Below are 11,021 nucleotides of genomic sequence, written 5' to 3' on the forward strand. Positions count from 1 at the left end.
GTCCTGTGTTCCTGGTTTTCATTGGTTTATACATTAAATTTCCAGCCACTGTGCTTTTCTAATAAATAGAAGGAGGGACAGTGTTTACAGTATGAACAATAGCTTGACCTAAAATTGTGGAAGATTCCTTCGTGGTTTCCTTTGCCAAACTTAAAATTGTCATCTTTGAAGATGTGTTCTAGCAGTGGAACGCCCCTGTAATGGCTTTGATTAGTAAGAGGCAAGATGTGCGATTTTGTATGCCAAGGAATCCTGAGCCTATTGCTTCTCTCTCATGACGATAGTAACCTACAGAAATAATAAGTGCTTGTGGTTGCCACTTTGCGAAAAATAAGACAAAAAACAACTGTTACTCGTATTAGTTCACAGGGGCTCCCTGGTGTGGGAAGTTCAGAGTGTCACAAGCTTGATGTGGAATAAGCTGAGATTCTGCTTGTAGCACAGGAAGAACAATCCCACAGGGAATAGGCTGGAAGAAGGTTAAATTTAAATCTTTCCTCATTTACAAACTGTTACCTGTCTTTTAACAATATGGTTGAGCTGAGCAACATGAGGCCATCTGTGGATGCTGTTGAACAAAGTCATTGTTTGGCTTCACAGCGATACTCTCTACAGGCCCAGACCTACAGGCTTGGATTTGAAAGAACAGGGCTGATTAGAATGCACTGCGGTGATTTTAAAATGTGTGGCGGATAGGTGAATTTCGAGCGTAGTGCTTTGCGGGCGCCATACATAATCAGTGTTACTCCCTAGACAGCACATAACTCCCCCCACGCCAATGACCCGTCCTGCATCATGTGAGAGTTCCGCATCACATGTCACCAGTCACTAGTGTGGCTCTGCCAAACTTACTTTTACTCTGCCATGATTCTGACCCGGCCCAGCGCCGCTGGCTAGACAGAGAATAATTCCACCATGCCTAAGGATCAGGTCCTCGGACACATCAGTCTTACTCCGTCTGGATTTCAAAGGGTTATCTTGATTAGCACTCTGAACCCAGAACATTTACATGAGTATCCTCTTCTGGAAAGAGCTGAAAACATGCCATCTCCCTACTGTTTGTAATACAGCAGACATGACTGTATATCTTTAATTTGGTTCATTTTTAAGATTGTTCAAGTATGTATACACAACATTCACGTGGCAATGTGTCAGGTGTAGTAAAGGGGAGTCCAGGCAAACGTTAGTTAATGCTTGCTGCTCGGGGCAAAATTAGAATCAGAAAATTAGAACATCAGAATGACATGATGTTCTACCCTTCTTGAATTTTCGGGTTGTTGGTCTGCTTTGGGATTTGGATTTTTTTTAGATTTCAGATTAGTCGGCTATTAGTTAACCTAAAGGCAGATAGTTTCGATATGGCACTCCAAAATACACACTTGGCTTCAAAGCATAATGCATAATCATAAAAAAAGCATGTAAACATACCTATAACGGAATTTTCTGGAAATGTAAATGCGTACAAAGTGCTGTTTCTTTTGAAGTAGTTCACTACAGTTGTCCGTACACTGTGATAACTGACACATTTCATACTCTTGGCAATTGGGACGAAGCCTATGAAATAAGACTGAACAGCTTAGGAAATCCCTCAAGTATGGCCTTTTCTTAATTAATGACGTGATTAAAACACAGTTTAGCCGTATGCTTGCTTCTGTCTTCAGTCCTGACCCTCTGTCCTGCCCTGTCACCCCGCCTGTCCACACAGAGAGCACCTCGACACCGTCATGACAGGTGGGTTCCCTCTGATCAGCCATTGAAAACAAAATCAGTATTTTTACACAACCTTGACTTTGCTTGTAAACTCTTAATGTGTGAGGTGCTGACTCATTCAACTGCCTGGACTCCTTCTGAAAACTCTTTCTGGGAACCATTTTCCCAAGACTGTTTTCCTTGAAGCAAAGAGAAAACTGTAAAAGATTCTGTGAAGTGAAAAAGAGAGACACTGCTTGGCTAATTTAAGACAGGTTTTATTAACTCCGGGGATACAGTACCATATCACCTATTTGCTCTCAAGAAATATTCACAGATAGGCTGGCACATTTCTGCAGTTGTTAGCATTGCTGCCTTGGACATCAGGTTTGATTTCTGCAGTTCTGCTACCTGTGTGAAGTTTGCATGTTCTCCCTGTGTTTATAATGGTTTCCTCTGGGTGTTCGGTCTTCCTACACAGTCCAAAGTCATGCTGGTGGGTTAATTGGCTCCCAGGATAGGGTTTGGGTTACAAGACCCTGAATCGGATAAGTGGCTATTGAAAGTAATGTGATGAAATACTGACAAATATAAACCAGGCTACATGGATTGATCTTTTTAAAAAAAAATGGAATTAGCCTTGTACTGATTTAGCTAAATTATTAAAAGCATGTAATTAAGAAGAGAGTTTGCTCCTATACAAAGGCTGTAGACATGTCTTTAGTCTAATGAATTGTACAATTTGCAGTCCTTGATTTCTGGAGTGCTGCAGAATGAAACGATTTTTAGTCTTCTTCCAATCACTGCCCTCTGCTGGTAGATAAACTACATGAACATGCTGACTGTTCATCAGCTTTTAAATCGTCTCCTTGTATTCTAGTTCTATATATATAATTGAATAATTCGAATATTGAAATAATATTTGAAAATATCTGTAAAAAGTATGACAAACTTACATTTAAGAATCATGCAAACAACCTCCATCCTGGAACAGAATACTGTAGATTTGAAGAAGTTCAAGAAGGGAGCTGCGTCAGCATGCGTAGGCTGCAAAGGAACAAGTAAAGATGTATTGCATGCTAAAAGAAAAGAGACACAAAGTTTTGGCTGTGGAGCCTTCTTCAGGTGTGCGTTTTTAGGTGTGATGGAGAGAGGAAAAACAGCTCCTGAAAAAGGAGCCATTTTGGTTGCAGAAACTCTCCCTGTGATCTTCCCATTATAGTCTAAAACTGTGTTTTTCACACTGTCAGGCTTCAGTTTCATTCAGTGGTGTCCCAGGCAGTTCAGTCAGATCCTTCTCCCCACCTTACTGTAAGAAGACCTCTGTGAGCAGCAGCCTGGCTGGGAGTTCTTTCAGTTGGGACACCACGTGCTCCGAAGCTCCTGACATTGTGAGTCTTGGTTCCCTTCAACAGTACAGGAGTGTCAGATAGAGACTTGTCCAAGTTCAGAGCCTCCTCATGCATTGGGCAATTCCTCACACTAGCAGAGTGTGACTCTGAAGAGACTTCTTGTCCATGCAATGTTTTAGACGCTGAGAACAGAGGGCGATTTCACCCTGCAGGTAGGTTTCTCTAAGCACGTATCGTGCAGACAGAGAACTGTGCTCTGAATCCCTCTATGATGTTAAAGATAAAATGCGGTAAAACTTAAATTTTAAGGTAAAGTGTTTTATATCAGAGCAACTTTGTTCTTCCACTGTATCTCCACAGGAATGTTAACTATCCACCTTCCTATACATTCTGTCTTCTTCAAGACTTAGACACTGGTAAGATAAGATCACTTTATTGGCCATATACAATTTCTTGCATTAGGAATTTGTCTTTTCACAAACCCCAGCTTGCTCTCCATGAGGCACACAGGCAGGGAGAGAGAAGCTTGGGGTTAGAGCACAGGGTCAGCCATTTATACGGCATCCCTGGAGCAGTTTGGGTTAAGGGCCTTGCTCAGGGGCCCAACAGAGTGGGATTCCTCTACCAACCAGGGGATTTGAACCAGCAACCTTCCAGCCACAGATCCTTAACCACAGTACCACTGCTCCACCCACTACTGGTCATGTAGTGTATTATATTGTTGAATGGTGTAACAGCTCCTTCTTTCAACTTAATACCTCTAAAACCAAGGACTACTGTTGTAATGGTTGAGAGAGAGATACTGTGCTACACATTAGGAGTGTTGTAAAGAAATTTAAGATATTAAGTGTATCCATAGGAAACATGAAGCTTCCAGATGACAAACAGCAATCAGTGTTGTGGATTTGCTGGGTTGAGTAAAGATGGGTATATGAAGTCTAAGTCTAACTGTCTAAGCAGTTATGCTCTTTAGACCTCAGAGTCTAGGACATTTCATTATTTCATAAGACAAAACATTTTCGCCACACGTATGTACACAAACTAATACAAAGCATTAGACTGAATTAGACTTGAAAGTTCCGACTAAAAGGTTCGGTATAGACTCGGAGATCTTTCCACAGCCGCGAAGTAAAAGTGCAAAAGATTCCGAATTCAGTTCTGGGAACTGACAAAGGCCCAGGTTCCAAAGAGTGCAAACAAAGTGCAGGTGTGTAGAGAGATACAGCACCAGGTTACTGATGCAGCTAGGCGCTAAACCATCCAGGCTCTTAAAGGCAAGCAAGAGTATTTTGAATTTCATTTTGAAATTCACAAGGAGCCAGTGCAAGAAAGCTAAACGAAGAATCACTTGAAATAAGACTCCAAGAATCTTGAGTATCTGACTAGTTCTCCAGAATCAATCTGACGTGAGTTCTTGCTTGAGTGCAATAATATCCACCTGCTGTACTGTACTCTGATGACTGCAACTTATTGTGGAAGCCCTACAAGTTTTCATTGGCCTCACTCAGAAGGTAAGGCAGCGACTGCCAATCATGAGAGGAAGATCTTTATGAAAGGATGTAGGGGAAAAAAGAGCTCGGAAAGCATTTCTGAGTACATTTTCCTGTTGATGTAGGTGGAGAACTCCCAAGGCAGGCAAAGGATGAGGGTAAGGGTGATCACAGAGAAACTCTGAAAACAAGAAATGTGTCCCCCAGCAGGTAACATCTGGAGGACATGTCAACTGACTTTGGAAATCTGCGGCATAAATCTGAGGTTAGAAACATAAAGCATCACAAACACCAGAGGTGTCATGATTATAGTCCCCCCTCCTTAAGGGTGCTCCAGCCCTTTCACTTTAGACTTATTCTCTGCACCTGATCCCTTTTCCCAGCCCAACTTTAAAAGCCAGGCGCTGACGCTCATCCTGGCTCTGCATCTGGTTTCCGCACCGTGCGAGTCCGGGACCTGGAAGCGCCTGGTCCCGTTAAGGTTTTAACCTCTGTTCCTGTTCCTAGTCCACCGGTTCCGTCCCGGTTCGTGTTTTTAATTCTTTGTTTGGATGGATCTCTGGATCTCCTGACTATGGACTTACTCTTGTGTTTTTAGATTCCCTCTATGGATTACTCTTTTGGATTGTTTGCCTTGGCCACACCTCCCCTGTGCACCAGTGCACTTTGGACACGCCCCCCTGTTTTCAGCCCCGTATTCCTGCATGACGTTTTCCCAGTGTTTCCCACTTCTTCGGATTGTGTCGTCCGCATAGGGTCCGGAAAGAACTGTTCGTTACAAGAGGCAGATGAACTGAACTGTCCAAATAGAAAACTGGACAAAAAAAGAAAGGGAACACAAGATTTAAATGATCAAAAATAATGTTTAGAAAGTGCTAAAAGTGGCACCGTCCTTACATTTCCTTCTAAACAAGAACATCCGTCTAAAACATTCTGAAGCAAATTACGTCTTATTTTAACCTTGTCTATAACATTAACTTCATTTTCTTTTCAGTTGCTATTCTTAAAGTAATGTCCAGTTAATGTGTAAGTCTTTTTTTTTCTGTTTCCTGGGTATGTGAATGTGACAGAGTTGCTAAGCTTCCTATCTTTAAGTTATACAACTTATAGTAGACATCTGTATTACGTTAGTGCATCTTCAAGATTTTTAGAAGAACTGTAGATCTGGAGCCAATAGAAGAAAAGTTAAATGCGGTCATTGTTTTTTTCTTTGAATCCAACATGCATCTAGGAATTACTTGGCATTGATTTAGAGAAAGCTCTTCCCAGTGTCAGATGGCTATAGATATATCCTGACACAACAGGTTACTTTTCTGAGTGGGATAAAGGTCAAACATAAACTTGAAAGGAAGATGCCAAAAATGATTGAGCCACGATTTGCGGACAGATCTGTAATTGCAAAATTTCCAATACAAGAAAAAAGACAGGAAAGGTGTTGATATGGAAACTCATTTAACAGTCACTGCTCATCACGATAATCAGCAATCAATACTCACAACAGGGGATTGTGGCAGGCTGGCCCAAGAAGAGACTACAATAACAGATGACTTACTAAAGGGCTTTCAGTTCTAATAAAGAGGCTCACTGGGTGTTATTTTGTTAATGAATTTAATTATTGGTGAAGGGGTTGAAAATCACGTTCTCACATGGGTTGAATTAATAGATGTTGCTATGAAAGGGCATGAACAGGCATGTTTTGTGGAAGAACTAGATTGAAAAGTCTATCTGTGAGAAAATTTGGAAGCTGCCTGCACCCTCAAGTGCACTGTTTGGGTGTCCAAGGGTCCCACCCCACTAAATGGGGCTGTATATCAAGTCTCCCAAGAGTGACAAAGGGGAAACCAAAAGCAGTTCCCCTCTTCAGTGAACTAGTCAAGACCCCAAGACCCTCCTGGTGTCTCTGAAAGGGAGTTGCCTTCTGGAGGTAAGATCACAAACGCACAAGTGTCTGGATTCTAAAAAGATGTCAACATGTTAAGTGGTTTATGCATAAATCTTGGATGAGCTAAATCATATGACTTTATAATGGATAATGCAGCTACTTTTTTCAAAAATCATGTGACTGGCAGATCTGAGTTAGGTTTGGCTTCACACTACGAACAGCGATTGTACTGGGTATGGCTGACACTCCCTCCATTAAAATCTTGACAGAAATTGGAATTGAATAAAAGGGGAATATTTTATAATGTTGACCTCATGAAAAATAATTCTTGATTAGATTTTAGGTCCATGAGCTTTAATAGTGTAGAGACCTTTTCATTGATATGTAATGAAATTCATTGAAATATACAGATAAATCTAATTCTTAGCTAATTCTATATAGTTAAGTTGCCTACAATTAAAAATTGTATAATATTACAATATAAGCTCTATTTGGAACTTGTCACATCTGATGCATAATTAGCTGCACTATTCCATAGGTTCTGAAAATCCAGTTCATCTACCATTTTGTCTTTGTCTGGAGCTACTCTAAGTGCATAAATTCCAACGGGCAAACAAAGAGTTAATCTTTCCAATTTACCAAGATCATATTTTGGCTACAACTAAAAAGCAGTAAAATTATTTTAATCGAAAATTCTTTTACAATTAGAAAAGTCACCGATTAGACATCTTGGGGGGATAAATGAAATGGAAAATGGGAAATTACTAGTATTTTAGGTACTTAATTTCAGAAACCTAACCTTAGGACAGGTCAGAAAAATGTGAGTGAAGTAAATTGGATAAGAAGCTTCAGACATACTTGCATTGCATATTAAAGTGAGTTTTAAATGACTACTTAATTGTAAGCAGTGAAGTTATTTAGATGTAGCACTGATTATTAAGGCAGAATTATGAAGCTTATGAAGAGGAAATTACTTTGGTTTCAATATACTAAGTGTAAAGCAAAGAGAAAATTCAAGGTGTATTTAACACCTGGATCAATTTGTTCTGAAAATGCAAACCTTCTTATATAACTTAAAACTATAAAAATAGTAAGAACCAATTTTTAGATTGTAAAAACTACAGAACTAATTCTTGCCTAAACTGTTACAAGCACTTCAAGACACCTGACTTTAGAATGGGCTTAATTTACCAAATCTTTCCTTCCTGAATACAGCTGGAAGGTCTTCTCCAGTACCAGGAGATTCTTTCCACTGAATGGCCTGTCTTGCTTGAATGGGACCTGAGCATCATAAGGCTCCAGCACTAAAAGTCTACCAACCCTGCAACTGAATTGTCTCTTCTGTGTGAACGTGCAGGTGGAGTTATCAGTAGCTTAATTGATGTGCTGTTGCTGTCTGCTCTGAAGTGGTGCAATTGGTGCTACTCAAAATGCTTTACAGGTAATAGGGACACCCCTCCACCACCACCACCAGTGTGCAGCCCCACCTGGATGATGCAATAGCACCCATAGTGCACCAGAACTGTCACCACACACCAGCTATCAGTGGTAATGAAGCCAGTTCAGAGATAGGGATTATTAGGAGGTCATGATTGGTAAGGGCAAATGGGAAATTTGGCCAGGACGCCGGGGTTACACCCCTACTCTTTTTGAGAAATGCCCTGGGATTTTTAATGACCACAGAGAGTCAGGACCTCAGTTTTATGTCTCATTCAAAGGACGGCGCCTTTTTACAGTATAGTGTCCCTGTCACTATACTGGGGCATTAGGACCCACACAGACCACAGGGTGAGCGCTCCCTGCTGGCCCCACTAACACCTCTTCCAGCAGCAACCTTAGTTTTTCCCAGGAGTCTCCCATCCAGGTACTGACCAGGCTCACACTGCTGAGCTCCAGTGGGGCTGCTGGCTGTGAGCTGCAGGGTGATACGGCTGCTGGCAAAGTTCCACCATGTGGAAGCCTCCACCTTAGCTCTCTCTCAAGCCAAGCAGGAGATGTGGATGAACTTGAAAAGTGTGGAGACATCTTTTGGGAATGGAAGCAAGCAGCATGAGCTTTATCGTCATGTGTACAGATTGTAGCAATTAAAAGATTGAGGTGATTTAAGAACCATAAGTTACATTTTTATTAAGGAGTCTTTAGAAGAGACCCTCCATTAACCTCTTGGTGCTTGAAGACAGAAATAAAGGTCAGAAGAAAATTAGTCTAGAAAAACTCCTTATTCCATGTAAGATCCTCCCCTTATTATCTTATGTCAGCAGCATGGAAATCAGTTCAGGGTTTTCATGTCACATTATATGCAGGGACAATGTTTTAATAAGTGTTTTTCAGAATGGAATGTATGGTACTATACACCTCAAATTGTATCTGTAACTGAACAAGCTGAACAAGCTCATCAGGAGAGCAAGCTCTGTCATTGGGTCTGACCTGGACCCCTTGGAGGTAGTGGCTGAGAGGAGAATGGTGTCCAAACTAGAGGCCATCATGGACAACATCTCCCATCCCCTCTATGACAGGCTTGCAGAAATGAAGAGCACGTTCAGCAATAGACTGATTCATCCACGGTGCGACAGGGAGCGCTACAGGAGGTCATTCTTGCCTTCTGCCATAAGACTGTACAACGCATCCACCTTGCATCTGGGCAGAGGCAACATTGACAGTGACCTGTTTCTTGACTGAACGCATCTACACATCTACTGCTACATCTGTTCTCTTCTTTTCTTTTCCCGTTTACAACCGTTTTTTGTGCAATATATGCCAGGGACCTGTGCAATACATTTATATTTATATTTATATCTATATTTACATCTATATTTATATTCATATGTGTGATACGATTTTTCTGCGTACTGTTCTGTTCTAGTTTGTTCTTTGTGTGTCCGGACTGTGAGGAACTCTTTTAGTGCACCCCTCACTGTACTGATTGTATTGTATGTATTGTACTATTATTATTATTGTATCATTCGTTACACTGTGGCTGTGTTGTCTGTGTTAAGCTGCTGTTGCACTGCAATTTCCCTCACTGGATCAATAATGTATCTGTCTAACTGGTATTAAAGTTTGGTCCCCAGTCCCGGAGGGCCAGTGTGGGTGTAGGTTTTTTGTCACCCTGCAACTCACAACTTGCAGCCAGCTGGAGCTAAGCAGCTGTGACTGTGGTCTGGTCAGTACCTGAATGGGAGACCTGGAAGTGGTGTTAGTGGGGCCAGCAGGGGGCGCTCACCCTGTGGTCTGTGTGGGTCCTAATGACCGAGGATGGTGACGGGGACACTATACTGTAAAAAGGCACCGTCCTTCGCATGAGACGTAAAACCGAAGTCCTAACTCTCTGTAGTCATTAAAAAATCCCAGGGTGTTTCTTGAAAAGAGTAGGGGTGTAACCCTGGCGTCCTGGCCAAATAGATAGATAGATACTTTATTGATCCCGTGAGGGAAATTGCAGTGCAACAGCAGCTTTACACAGACAACACAGCCACAGTGTCGTACCACACATATGAAAATAAATATAGATGTAAATATAGATATAAATATAAATGTATTGCACGGGTCCCTGGCATATATTGCACAAAAAACGGTTGTAAACTGGAAAAGAAAAGAAAGAGAACAGATGTGGCAGTAGATGTGTAGATGCGTTCAGTCCAGAAACAGGTCGCTGTCAATGTTGCCTCTGCCCAGACGCAAGGTGGATGCGTTGTACAGTCTTATGGCAGAAGGCAAGAATGACCTCCTGTAGCGCTCCCTGTCGCACCGTGGATGAATCAGTCTATTGCTGAACGTGCTCTTCATTTCTGCAAGCCTGTCATAGAGGGGATGGGAGATGTTGTCCATGATGGCCTCTAGTTTGGACATCATTCTCCTCTCAGCCACTACCTCCAAGGGGTCCAGGTCAGACCCATTGACAGAGCTTGCTCTCCTGATGAGCTTGTTCAGCCTTTTAGAATCCACTGCTCTAATCCCAGGGCCCCAGCATACCACTGCGTAGAAAATGGCGCTCGCTACCACCGACTGATAGAACATATGAAGTATCTTACTACATACATTGAAGGACCTGAGCCTCCTCAAGAAGTAAAGTCGGCTCTGTCCCTTCTTATAGATGGCCTCGATGTTCTTAGACCATTCCAGTCTATTGTCGATGTGCACTCCCAGGTACTTGTACGAGTCCACCATCTCCACGCCACTCCCATGGATGTAGACAGGAGTAGGTTTGACCTTTTTCCTCCTGAAATCTACCACCAGTTCCTTTGTCTTTGTTACATTCAGTTCCAAGAGGTTCACCCCACACCACTCCACAAAGCTGCTGACCAGTCCTCTGTACTCCTCCTCCTGCTCACCCTTGATACATCCCACAATTGCAGAGTCATCTGAGAACTTCTGCAGGTGGCATGACTTTGAGTTGTACTTAAAGTCCAAAGTATAGAGGGTGAAGAGGAATGGAGAAAGAACTGTCCCTTGAGGTGCCCCTGTGTTACTCACTACCTGTTCAGACACACAGTTCTGAAGTCTCACAGACTGTGGTCTGCCTGTCAGGTAGTCAGTGATCCACGAGGTCATGGAGGCATCGACTTGCATCTCCTCCAGCTTCCTCCTTAGAAGTAAGGGCTGGATGGT

This window comes from Lepisosteus platostomus, chromosome 15, assembly GCF_059453375.1.
Source record: "Lepisosteus platostomus isolate fLepPlt1 chromosome 15, fLepPlt1.hap1, whole genome shotgun sequence".
Taxonomy (NCBI): domain Eukaryota; kingdom Metazoa; phylum Chordata; class Actinopteri; order Semionotiformes; family Lepisosteidae; genus Lepisosteus; species Lepisosteus platostomus.